This window comes from Mobula hypostoma, chromosome 20 (assembly GCF_963921235.1).
Source record: "Mobula hypostoma chromosome 20, sMobHyp1.1, whole genome shotgun sequence".
Classification (NCBI taxonomy): domain Eukaryota; kingdom Metazoa; phylum Chordata; class Chondrichthyes; order Myliobatiformes; family Myliobatidae; genus Mobula; species Mobula hypostoma.
Genome location: NC_086116.1, coordinates 58,683,028 through 58,696,669, shown reverse-complemented (window position 1 = coordinate 58,696,669; position 13,642 = coordinate 58,683,028). Strand labels below are relative to the sequence as shown.

The 13,642-nt window shown below is 41.6% G+C and overlaps 1 long non-coding RNA gene across 1 annotated transcript in view; it reads left to right on the top strand.

Annotated features, from left to right (window-relative positions):
* Positions 1–384: 384 nt before the first annotated feature.
* LOC134359238 (uncharacterized) overlaps positions 385–13,642 on the top strand; it is a 51,233-nt gene continuing 37,975 nt past the window's right edge. Inside the window, exon 1 of the long non-coding RNA XR_010021070.1 lies at positions 385–605. This is a non-coding gene — a long non-coding RNA (uncharacterized LOC134359238). The remainder of the gene's footprint in view (positions 606–13,642) is intronic.

The window sequence follows — 13,642 nt, the reverse complement described above, 5'->3', positions numbered from 1 at the left end:
TAAAGAATCTGAGAGACAGTACAAAATTTGTTGCATGATAATTCTAATTTATCTAAATATGCTGGTTATACATGTGCAGAGTCGCTTCAGCATGAGTAAATAAAAATTTACAACCTAACTGCATTTGACCTCTGCAAAAATAGAAACCTAAATAAATCAGATTGTTAAGCAATGATTACAACAGGGAAGAAATAAGAAAGACGACAGTAAACAACTCCGTGATTGAAATGAAGTATTAAACATCATGTCATATCACTAATTACAAATGAGTTTAGCGGAAGCAAGATTTCTTGTACGTTTCGGAAGATGCAGCAGACAAGCTCGAATGAACCTGCCGTCTCTGGTGGTGGTTATTTGCGCTCTTTTAATAGAATCATCTTCTGAACGAAGCACGACGTAAATATTACGATTCCTATCTCGTGATCTTAAAAGCTTGATTTAAGAGGCAGATAATACTGTTTTAAAAGGGGGAGGGGAAATCATTGCAACAAAAAAGTTGGGGGAAAGAGGCAAGAAGTAATCCAAGCGAACGGTGTGACTACTTTGTTTTAGAAATTAGCGTCAAGTTTGGCAAGAGCACACTATTCCCTCGGTGTCATCAATCGGTAAGTAAATATTAACGGACTGAGAATTTACTATTTAGAAAGATTTACAATCACTAGACTTTCCCGATTTAGAAGCTGTATTTCATTGCAAACGGGAACTGCTGCGTAAAAATAATTCGCATTTTCAAAATCAAGAAATTCCAAGTACTATGGGATAGGGACGTGTTTGAAAAAAAAACACACAAATGAGTGAACAATCACCGATGCTCTCTTCTCATTAAAGTACAAAGGAGACAGTTCTTTGACCACATTCCTCGTGGGTTAGCCAGGGGTGGCTGCGGACCGGGGAGTAGGAGATCGTGTGAACGATCGTCCCGTTCACACTCCTGAGGATATGGTAACCGACTACTTTTCTCGCCATCTCGTCCATGGGACTCACCTCAGTTCTTCTCGCGCCTCCACTTTGCTCGAATAGTCAGTTCTTGCCTTCCCGATTGCTAATGTTGGGCGATACTCTCACTGTCGAAATGGCTTCTTATTCGCGTAGTGGCATCAACCCGAAGAGTTTCTGTCCAGTTCTGATGCCTCTTCCCCATGGACCACGTCGCCGCTGTCACAAATGTTATTAATTTTCTCCCCTAACCTTTGCTCATTCCCCTGAGTCCTTCGCATCTCTTCGAAATTCCTAGCTGTTTGGTGTAATTTAATAAAGTGGGCATTTATATATGTTCACAGTCGTAATTCTTTTTAAATTCGCGGCTATGGCTTTTAGTAGACTAGAATATACTATAGCCACTGGTATTCTTCTGTAAACATTACCAATCTTAAACAAATTTTGTTTACAGATTGCAAATATGCTGTTTGCCCTTGATTCCCCCTTTCACCGCGCTTTTAGGCGCATTTGGTCTTGAAATGTTCTTTCTGCTCTTCTTTTTAACTTTTCGCTCATCTGTTGTCGCCATCCAGTATTCCTGTTTTGCGTTGCCTATCCATATCTCTGGGAACAATAAACATTATTCCTACAGAAACTGGATCTTCCACCCAATTCCTTATTTTTCCACTTCCTGAATAAAGCTTTCCTGATCTCTGGAATGATTTCCAATTACATTGTCTTCCATTTTCTGCTGCTTTAAATAGCTGAAGATCATCTACCCCACTTTTATTAAGTATTTCTCCTTGCGAAATTACCTGGATTATTCTCCCGATTCCCCCATTTCCCAGTTCTGCGTTTATTGGTTTGATTTGCATTTTTCCTCCTAAATTGTTCAACTTTCTCTGGTGATATTCTCGGAGTGTTAACTGCTTACCCACTCCTAGGCTCCGGTCCCCGATGCGCAGCGCAGCCACGACCCTCGAGTTTTCCCGCCCGGCTCGGCTCCCGCTTTCAACGGCCGGGCTCGCCTCACGCTGGTGCTCCATCGGGAGCACGTGATCCCGGCCGCTTCCCACACCTCGGCCGTGCCCTCCTCACTGACACTTAAATGCAAACAAAATCCGTGAAAAGTCTCAGTGCAACCGTGGCAGACATAGGATTAGATTCAATTTAGCCCCCATCAGTTCATCTCCGGGTCGGGTAGGTTGCAAATTAAGCTTTCTGGTTTATTTCAACGACTATACAGAATGGGAAATTATAAATTGTTTTACTTTTTAGTCTTGTGATAAGCTTGTTTAACCGTATGTGCCACTGCTGGATTCTTCACCTAGACAAGTTAACTTCGTGTAAACGTAACCATATGTTAACATATCAAAGATTATTATTAAGTACAATTAACATGCCGCAAAATAATACTTATAATTTACAATTTGTGCTATGTATACCATTAGAAACCAGGAAGAATTGTAAAATATATTGTGTATAAACACCAGTCTTGAAAACTTAGATCTCTAATAGACTGGAGATTCTACTGCGATTTTTGCGCACAAATTTTGTCTGGTTATTTCACAAAGGTAGATGCTTAACCAATACTTGGGCTGCAATCCACTGCATTATCAGAGCACAGTCACTTGGAAAATATATTAAACAAGGCCCATGTACTGTCTTCACTGGATGTACTGTGACTGGCCCAGCTCCCTTTTACTAGGTCATGATCGCAGTGGTGTTTGTACGAGCTTGTTTGCAAGTCGACTGTTATTTTCTACAAATCTACATTGCAGTAGTTATAAGCCACTTTGAAAGTTCCAAAACACACTATCCTGTATGGATTAACGTTTACCTGTGTTCACACTGAAGTTAGGTTTGAGAATAACAATTAGGATTTGACCTTAGCAGTTAGCTTTTAGGTTTATAATTTGACGTGTTTTTAAGATATGCCCTTCAAATTCGAGCACTAGTTGCATATTTTAAAACTTGTTCACATGGGCTTGCTGTTGAATAATTTATTCAAATATTTTTGACAAAAGGTGCTGTGAAATGCAAATGACCACAGATCAACATACGAATTATTTTAAAATGTATGCAGTTACAATCCTGAAGGGTTTTGACCCAAATATCAATTTCTTCCCTTACAGTTGCTGCTCAGACTACAGGATTCCTAATGCAGTCTCTTGTGTCAGCAGTTTCTTCATTTCTTATACCAAAAGAATATAATTTGGCTGCAGATTCTGACATTTTCTGTTAATTATTTTGGTGAAAGATATGCATTTGGTAATCTTTGTTGCCTACTTATTGGAGTAATACACTACGTAAAAAATTTATTTGGATGGAAAAAGCAAATCTTTATTTGCTCAGTAGAAAAAATATAGATCATATGAATCCTGTAGTTCTTTTCAACCATAAGTTTTAATTAAATATATTATCCACTCATTGTATTTCTGTCAGTAATGTAAACATAAAATGAATGTTGCTATTTTCATTGCTTTATCTCAAATTACTTTCAAGACAATAATTCCACTTAAAACTAATTCTTTGAGAACTAATGGTAGATACCCATTTGATAAGGATGAATACTATTTTGCACAGATCAGATATGTTACACCATCTGAGATCAACAAAGCACACATGAAATTTTAAAACTTCAAATTCCACACATACTAAATACATTTGTAAATCTGAATATGTAGTGCGACAGAGTTTCTGGTCGTGGGCATCTCAGCATGTCAAGTTGTTTTCTGGCCTTTCGAATTGCTACAAGCCAATTATGAGGGGTCCGGAGGCACTAAGCATCCAAGTTCTTGGTGAGGAATGGCTATGGTTTCCTACCCAAGATTTAAAGACTGAAAAAAAAAATGAGGACAAAGAATCCAAGTGAATTCAGTTATTATGTCAAATGCAGATTGAGAGAAGCAGAAAATAAATGGAAAGGAAAAAGAGCAAAACAATGAGATATTTTAAAAATTCCTAACAATTCACCATTTAAATTAATAGTAAATTGGTTCATTGTCACGTACTGAGGTACAGTGTTTTTTTTTTGTTTTGCATGTTACCTATACAGTTCACTTCCTTACATCACTGTATTGAGGTAGCATAAGGAAAAAACAGTAACAGAAAGCAAAATAAAGCGTTTATAGATATATTAAATACGCTGCCTAGAAGACTAGCATGCCTTCAGGGTTCCGGGATTTCGTGGCTCTCGAGTCAGGTGGACTCGAGGTCAGTGCCTCCGCCAGAAATCAGTGCATAGTGGGAGATGGAAGATCGAAAGCAGCAAGCTGGCTGCTGCAGTGTGCCCAGAGACCAGAGTTCTTTGGACACAGGGCTCGGAAAGAGTGACATAACGGACTTTTAACATCGTAAATCAGCAAGTTGTTTGTTATGTCTCCTCTCTTGCTGTGAAACAGAGACATCTCTTTTTCCCTAATTAGGGGGAGAGAGAGCCTGTGGTATGTTGAATTACTGGGTGAACTAGTAGTCTTTGGGGTACTGCAAGTCTATGTCTTTATTGATGCTTGCTGCAGGCTTGAGTGTGCCGATGCATTTGTTGTTGATGGGGAAGGGGGGATCATTGCTTTGCTGCTGGTTATGCATGGAAGTGGGGAGCTAGGGAGGGGCTTTGGCATTTTATCATTTATCATTCATTCTTTGGGACGCTCCTCTTTCTGTGGATGGTTGCAAAGAAAAAGAATTTCAGGATGTATATTCTATACATTTCTCTGGCATTAAATGTACCTTTGAGTTACAGAGAAAGTGCAGGCGGGCCAAAAAGGTGCAAGGCCATGTCAAAGTAGATTATTCAAAGTAAACTTACCAAAGAAAGGTGTTACTACATCCTTGAGATTAATATTTTTGTAGACATTTACAGGAGAAAAAAATACAATCAAGTTTTTATGAAACAAAGGCTAACAAACAACCCATGTGCAAAAGACAAACTGTTCAAATAATACTGAAAATATGACTTGTAAGGAGTCCTTGAAAGGTCAAGAGATCATTTTGTACAAGGGAATCATTGATGTTCATATAACAGGAGGATAGAAGCTATCTTTGAGCCTAATGCTATATGCTTCCAAGCTTTTGTATCTCCCCGCCACCCCCCCCCCAAGGGAAGAAGGAAAAGAGAGAATGTCCAAGGTGGATGAGAATCAGGTTTAATATTACTAATACCCATTGTGAGATTTGTTGCTTTGCTGTACATAAAAAACTACAATTACAGTACTTAGGCACATACAGTACATTAAAAGTATTTCAGCTCCTTTAGAAGCTTTTATGCTTTATTGTTTCACAACATTGAATCACAGCAAATTCAATTTGTTTTTTTTAAATACTCTGATCAACAAAAAAGGCAATTTTGTGTGAAAGTGAAAACAAATTTCCACCAATTGGTCTAAATTTATCACAATTATTAAACAAAATAATTGATTGCATAATTACTCACCCCCTTCAAGTCAGTATTTAGTAAATGCACCTTTGGTAGCATCCATGCGAATAGAGTCTATGCGCTTTACACATCTGGACACTGCAATTTTCCCCCCATTCTTTACAAAACTGCTCAAGCCCTGTCAGGTTGCATGAGGATCATGAATGAACAGCCCTTTTCAAGTCCAGCCACAAATTCTCAATTGGATTGAGGTCTAAACTCTGACTTGGCCACTCCAGGACATTAACTTTGTTTTTAAGCCAGTCCTGTGTAGCTTTGGCTTTATGCTAGGGTCATTATCTTGCTGGAAAAGAAATCTTCACCAAAGTCACAGTTCCCTTGCACACTGCATCAGGTTTTCCTCCAGTATTTCCCCCTATATTTTGCTGCATTCATATTACTCTCTACCTACATCAGCCTTCTAGGGCCTGCTGCAGTGAAACATCCCCACAACATAATGCAGCCACCACCATACTTCCCTGTAGGAACGGTGTGTTTTTGATTATGTGCAGTGTTTATTCTGCTGGCCAAAATGCAGAATTTTGCTTTCACCAGTCCATCAAACCACTTCCAGTTGACTTCAGTCTCCCACATGCCTTCTGGCAAACTCCAGCCGAGATTTCATGCAAGTTTTTTTCCAACAGTGGCTTTCTCTTTGCCACTCTCCCACAAAGTTGCAACTGGTGAAGCACCCAAGCAACAGTTGCTGTATGTGCAGTCTCTCCCATCTCAGCCACTGAAGCTTGTAACTCCCTCGCTAGTTCCCTTCTTCTATAGTCACTCAGTTTTTGAGGATGGCCTGCTCTAGACAGATTTGCAGCTGTACCATATTCTTTCTATTTCTTGATGATTGACTTAACTATACACCAAGGGATATTCAGTGACTCAGAAATTTTTCTTCTATCCATCTCCTGACTTGTGCTTTTGAATAAACTTTTTGCAGAGTTGCTTGGTAGAATATTTTGTCTTTATGATGTAGTTTTTGCCAATATACTGACTTACCAGCAGTTGGACCTTCTTCTGTTGGCAAACCAGCTTTAAGGTGCATTACCAGCACCTACTAGACTGGAGTGTGGATTGTTGGAGAAACAGGAGAAGGGCAAAGAATAGCATTCCCCAAATTCTATATAATAAACCTGAGTCTTTCAGATAATCCATGATAGCAGCTAGACCTTCCAGATACATGTCTATTTTAACCAGGATCAATTGAAACACCTTGACTACACACAGGTGATCTCCATTTAACTAATTATGTGACTTCTAAAACCAATTGGTTGCACCAGTGATGATTTGGTGTGTCATATTAAAGGGAGTGAATACTTATGCAATCAATTATTTTGTGTTTTATATTTGTAATTAATTCAGATCACTTTGTAGAGATCTGTTTTCACTTCGACACAAAAGAATCTTTTTCTGTTGATCAGTGTATTTTTTTAAAAAGCCAAATTAAATCCACTGTGATTCAAAGTTGTAAAACAATAAAACATGAAAACTTCCAAGGGGGGGTGAATACTTTTTTTAAACATTATATATAGCTAGGGTGCGTAAGACTTTTGCACTGTACTGTATTTGTCAAAGTGGAGCGGAGAGCGAGTTTGTAAGTCTGGCAGGTGCAAGGGATGTTGGGGATGGTAAGAGTGGAGCACTGTGGGAAGAATGTAGGACAGGTGGCAAGCAGAGAAACAGTGTGGAGGCGTGTGGATGGCACGGCTGCAGACAAAGCCATCCCTGAGACACCAGGCAAGTCATTCCATTCCAAACAATTGGTTTGGAATTGTGTCCACAGCAGGGAGGGAGAGCAGCCAGATGTCTTGGTACATATTAGTACCAATGACATAGGAAAGAACAGCAAAGAGGTCTTGAAAAGAGAATTTAAAGAGCTAGGCAGAAAGCTGAGATGCAGGACCTCCAGGGTAGTAATTTCTAGATTGCTGCCTGTGCCATGCACCAGTGAGGGTAGAAACAGGATAATTTGGCAGATAAATGTGTGGCTGAGAAGCTGGTGCAGGGTACAGGACTTCAGGTTCTTGGATCATTGGGATCTCTTCAGGGGTAGGTATCATCTGTACAAAAATGACAGGTTGCACCTAGACCCGAGGGGGACCAGTATTCTTGTGGGCAGCTTTATTAGAGCTGTTGAGGAGGGTTTAAAGTAATTTGGTAGGAGGATGGGAACCAGAGTGAAGGGACTCAGGATAAGACAGATGGTAAAAAAGCAACGATAGTGTGCAGTCAGATTGTTAGGAAGGGCAGACAGATAACAGGACAAAATTGTAGATGGCAAGGTGAGTACCAGTACATTAGGGAGACAGGAATAAAAAGGGTAGCAAATACAGTACTCAAAGTGTTATGCAGGGAATATAAGAAATAAGGTGGATGATCTTGTTGCACTTTTACAGATTGTCAGGTATGTTATTGTGGCTGAAGGATGATTATAGTTGAGATCTAAATGTTGAAGGTTACACGTATCGGAGGGATACGAAGGTGCGCAGAGGGGGTGGCGTGGCTCTGCTGGTAAAGAATGGCATTAAATCAGTAGGAAGATGTGACATAGGATCAGAAAATGTTGAATCCTTGTGGGTTGAGTTAAGAAACTGCAAGGGTAAAAGGACTCTGATGGCAGTCACTTACAGGTCTCCCAACAGTAGCTGGGATGTGGACCACAGATTACAACGGGAAATAGAAAAGGTTGTCAAAAAGGCAATGTTAGGATAGTCATGGGAGATTTCAACACGCAGATCGATTGGGGAAGATCAGGTTGGTAATGAATCTTAAGAGATTGAGTTTGTTGAATGCCTACCAGATTACTTTTTAGAGCAGTTTGTTGTTGAGCCTATGTTGAGGGAATCAGCTATACTGGATTGGGTGCTATGTAATGAACTGAGGGCAATTACGGAGCTTAAGGTAAAAGAACACTTAGGCAGTAGTCACAATATGACTGAATTCAACTTGAAATTTGATAGGGAGAATGTAAAGTCTGATGTAGCAGTTTTTCAGTGGAGTAAAGGAAATTGCAGTGGTATGGGAGTAGAGTTGGCCAATTTAAATTGGAAGAAGATGCTGGCAGGGATGACAGCAGAGCAGCAATGGCGTGAGTTTCTGGGAAAACTGAGGATGATGCAGGGTAGATGTATTCCAAAAATGAAGAAATACTCAAATGGAAAAATAGTACAACAGTGGCTGACAGGGGAGTCAAAGCTAATGTAAAAGCAAAACAAACGGCATACAACAAAGCAAAAATTGGCGGGAAGATAGAGGATTGGGAAGCTTTTAAAAACCTACAGAGAGTCATTAGTAGAGAAACGAAGAAATATTGCAGGCCAGCAAGCAATATCAAAATGGATAGTAAAAGCTTTTTTCAAGTATGTCACAAATAAATGAGAGAAGAGTATGGATATAGGACCGCTAGAAAATGAGGCCAGAGAAATAATACCAGGGGACAAGGAGATGGCAGATGAACTAAATGAGTGTTTTGCATCAGTCTTCACTGTGAAGACACTAGCAGTGTGCCAGATGTTGAAGGGTGTGAGGGAAGAGAAGTGACTGCAGTTACAATTACAAGGGAGAAGGTGTTCAAAAAGCTGAAAGACCTAAGACCAGATGAACTGCGCCCAGGGGTTCTGAAAGGGGTAGTGGTAGAGATTATGGAGGCATTAGTAATGATCTTTCAAAAATCTTTGGACTCCGGGATCGTACCAGAGGACTGGAAAATTGCAAATGTCACTCCACTCTTTAAGAAAGGAGGAAGGCAGCAGAAAGGAAATTTAGCCTGACCTCAGTGATTGAGAAGATTTTGGAATCAATTGTTAAGGATGAGATTATAGAATTCTTGGTCTCACAGGACAAGATAGGACAAAGTCAGCATGGTTTCCTGTAGGGAAAATCTTGCCTGATGAACCTGTTAGATAGAAAAAGGGTATGCAGTGGATATTGTATATTTGGACTTTTGGAAGGCCCTTGACCAGGTGCCACACATGAGGCTGCTTACCAAGTTAAGAGCCCATGGTATTACAGGAGAGTTTCTGGCATTGTTAGTGTATTGACTGATGAGTAGGAGGCAACGAGTGGGAATAAAACTATCCTTTTCTGGTTGGCTGCCAGTGACTAGTCATGTTCCACAGGAGTTGGTGTTGGGACTGCTTTTTATGCTGTATATCAATGATTTCAATGATGGAATAGATGGCTTTGTTGCTAAGTTTGCAGATGATGCAAAGATTGGTGGAGGGACAGGTAGTGTTGAGAAAATAGATAGGCTGCAGAAGGATTTAGTCAGACTGGGAGAATGGGCAAGAAAGTGGCAAATGTAATAAAATGTTGGTAAAAGAAATAAATGTGCAGACTATTTTCTAAACAGGGAGAAAATCCAAAATTCTGAGGTGCAAAAGAGATTTGGGAGTCCTTAACCCTAATGGTTAACTTGCAGGTTGAGTCAGTGGTGAGGAAGGCTAATGCAATGTTGGCATTCATTTCAAGAGGTGTGGAATACAGGAGCAGGGATATGATGCTGAGGCTTTATAAAGCACTGGTTTTGTGTATAGTTTTGAGCACCCCATCTAAGAAAAGATGTGTTGGCATTGGAAAGGGTTCGGGGAAGTTCACAAGAATAATTCCGGGAATGAAAGGGTTATCATAGTCGATAGCTCTGGGTCTGTGCTCACTGGAATTTAGAAAGATGAGGGAAGATCTCATGAAACATTTCGAATATTCAAAGGTCTAGACAGAGTAGATATGGAAAGGAGATTTTCCCATGGTGGGGGAGTCTAGGACAAGAGGGCACAACTTCAGGAAGAGGGGTGTCCATTTAAAACAGTGGTGCAGAGAAATTCCTTTAACCAAATGGTGGTGAAGTTCTGGAATTTGTTACCAGAGGCAGCTGTGGAACCCAGGTCATTGGGTGTATTTAAGGCAGAGCTTGATAGGTTCTTGATTGGACATGGCATCAAAGGTTATGGGGAAAAGGTTGGGAAGTGGGGCTGAGGAGGGGGAAGAAAGAATCACCCGTGATTGAATGGCAGAGCAGACTCGAAGGGCCAAATGGCCTAATTCTGTTCCTATGTCTTATGGTCTTGTAGTCTTTATTGTTCATTATTACAGAATGTTGTTCTGGTACTTCCCACTCCCTCCCCTCTCTCTTCCCTGTTTTCCAAACATGACTCCACTCTCCTGCCCCCTTCCCAATCTCTGTCAACAATAGAGACCCATATCAGAATCACGTTTATCATCAGTCACATACGTCATGAAATTTGTTTTTTTTCAGCAGTATATTACAATACATAAAATTACTACAGTACTATGCAAAAGCCTTAGGTGCCCCAGCTGTATATATATGCCTAAGACTTTTTTTACAGTACTGTGCAAAAAGAGAGCAAAAATACTGATGTAGTGTTCATGGGTTGGTTCATTGCCCATTCAAAAATATGATGTTGGAGGGTAAAATATTCAGTATGTACTGCATCTTCAAACTCCTGTATCTACTTGCTGATGGTAGCAATGAAAAGAAGGCATGTCCTGGGCAATGGGGGCCCTTAATGATTGATGGTGATTTTTAAGGCACTGCCTGTTGAAGATGTCCTTGAGGGAGGCTAGTGCTCATAATGGAGCTGGTGTAGTAGGCACTCTCTGCAGCTTTTTCAGACACTGCCATGGCCCCTCCATACCAGATGGTGATGCAACCACTTAGAGTGCTCTCTGCAGTCCATCAGTGGAAATTTGCTGGAGTCTTTGGTGACATGCCAAAGCTCCTAATGAAAAATTGCCTTTTACTTGCCTTCTTTGAAATTGTATCAATATGTCAGGCCAGGATAGAATGACACCCAGGAACTTGGAACTGCTCACCCTTTCAACTGCTGATCCTGTGATCAGGAGTGGTGTGAGTTCCCTTGAATTTCCCTTCCAAAAGTCAACAATCAGTTCCTTCACCTAACTGACATTAAGTTGTTGTTGCAAAACCACTCAACCAGCTGATCTTCTCCTCGCAGTCTGAGATTCTCAGGTGTGGTGTTTTTATTATGTTGCTTTACATAAGGCAGCAGAAAGTGTAGGCAGATGCTATGGAGGGGAGGCCATTTTCCATGATGTCATGACAATAACTTTTCTTTCAACTCGCCACAGTTTTGTTGCAGACTTGGGCAGAGTAATTGCCATGTCATGATATATCCAGTTAGGATGTTTTCTATCGCACATATATGAAACTTGGTGAAGGCCGCTGGGGACATGCAGAATTTCATTTGTCCCCTGATAAAGCAGAGGCTCTGGTACACTATGGCATCTATGTGGCTCTTCCTGATGTTCACTTCTAGAAACTTGAAGCTATCAACCCTCCTGACCTCAGCACTGTTGATGTAAACAGGAGCATGTGCACACATCCCCACCCCACCTTCCTGAAGTCAGTGACCAGCTCTTATTTTTCTGACTTAAGGTTATTGTCATCACAAAATGAAAAGAGGCTCTCTATCTCCTTCCTATATTCCTAATCATTGTTATTTGAGATTCAGCCCACCAAGATGGTGTCATCTACAAGCTTGTAAATGGAGTTAGAGCAAAATATGGTCACAGTTCTTAATGTTTAGGGTGTAGAGGGTTTGGAAGCAGCCATGTGGGGTAACAGGTGTCGAGGATGATTATGGTAAAAGTGTTGTGGGTGCATGTTATGCTACCACAAACAAGAGAAAATCTGTAGATGCTGGAAATACGAGCAACACACACAAAATGTTGGGGGAACTCAGCAGGCCAGGCAGCATCTATGGAAAAAAAGTACAGTCAATGTTTCAGACTGAAACCCTTCAGCAGGACTGGAGAAAAAAGCTGAGGAGTAGATGTAAAAGGTGGGGGAAAGGGGCGAGAGAACCACCATGTGATAGGTGAAACTTGGAGGGGGTGGGATGAAGTAAAGAGCTGGGAAGTTGATTGGTGAGATAAGTTAAGAGGAGGAAATGGAGAAGGGGTGGGGATTATCACCAGAACTTTGAGAAATTGATGTTCATGCCATCAGGTTGGAGGCTACCCAAATGGAATATAAGGTGTTGTTCCTCCAACTTCAGTGTGGCCTTGTCATGACACTGGGAGCACCAAACACAGTAAATGACTCCAGCAGACTCACAGGTGAAGTGTTGCCTCACCTGCAAGGACTGTTTAGGGCCCTGGATGGTGGTGAGAGAGGAGGTGTAGGGGCAGGTGAAGAACTTGTTCCACTTGCAAGATAAGTGCCAAGAGGGAGATCAGTGGGGAGAGACGAATGGACAAGGGAGTCTTGTGGAAAGCTAAAAGTAGTGGGGGGGGTGGGGAATGTGTTTGGTGGTGGGATCCAGTTGGAGGTGGCGGAAGTTTCGGAGAATTATGTACTGGGTGCGTAGGCTGGCGGGGAAGGCCACCAGGAAGGCCTCAAAGCTCTGCGTTTTATTCTGGACACCAGACCTAACCAGTTCCCCTCCACCACCACTCTCCTCTGCCTAGCAGAACTTGTCCTCACTCTAAATAATTTTTCATTTGGCTCCTTCCATTTCCTTCAAACAAAGGGGGTAGCCATGGGCACTCGTATGGGTCCCAGCTATGCCTGCCTGTTGGTCAGCTATCTGGAACAGTCTATGTTCCAAGCCTACAATGGTGACTGTCCCATACTTCTCCTACGCTACGTCGACGACTGCATTGGTGCTGCTTCCTGCACCCATGCTGAACTCATTGACTTCATCCACTTTGCCTCCATCTTCCACCTTGCCCTCAAATTCACCTGGTCCATATCTGACACCTCCCTTCCCTTTCTCAATCTCACTGTCTCTATCTTCAGAGACAGCATATCCACCGGAGTCTATTACAAACCCACAGACTCTCACAACTACCTAGACTACACCTCATCCCACCCTACTATTTGTAAAGACGCCATCCCCTTTTCTCAATTCTTCCATGTCTGCCGCATCTGCTCTCAGGATGAGGCTTTTCATTCTAGAATGAAGGAAATGTCCTCCTTTTTCAAAGAAAGGGTCTTCCCTTCCTCCACCATCAATGCTGCCCTCAACTGCATTCTTCCATTTCACGCACATCTGCTCTTACCCCGTCCTCTTGTCACCCTACCAGGGATAGGGTTCCTCTTGTCCTCACCTACCACCCCACCAGCCTTGGTGTCCAGCAGATATTTCTCCGAAACTTCCGCTATCTCCAACAAGATCCCACCACCAAGCACATCTTTCCCTCCCTCCCCCTCACACTTTCCTCAGAGATTGCTCCCTACGTGACTCACTTGTCCATTCACCCCTCCCCACTGATCTCCCTTGAGGCACTTATCCTCGCAAACAAAACAAGTGCAAACCTGCC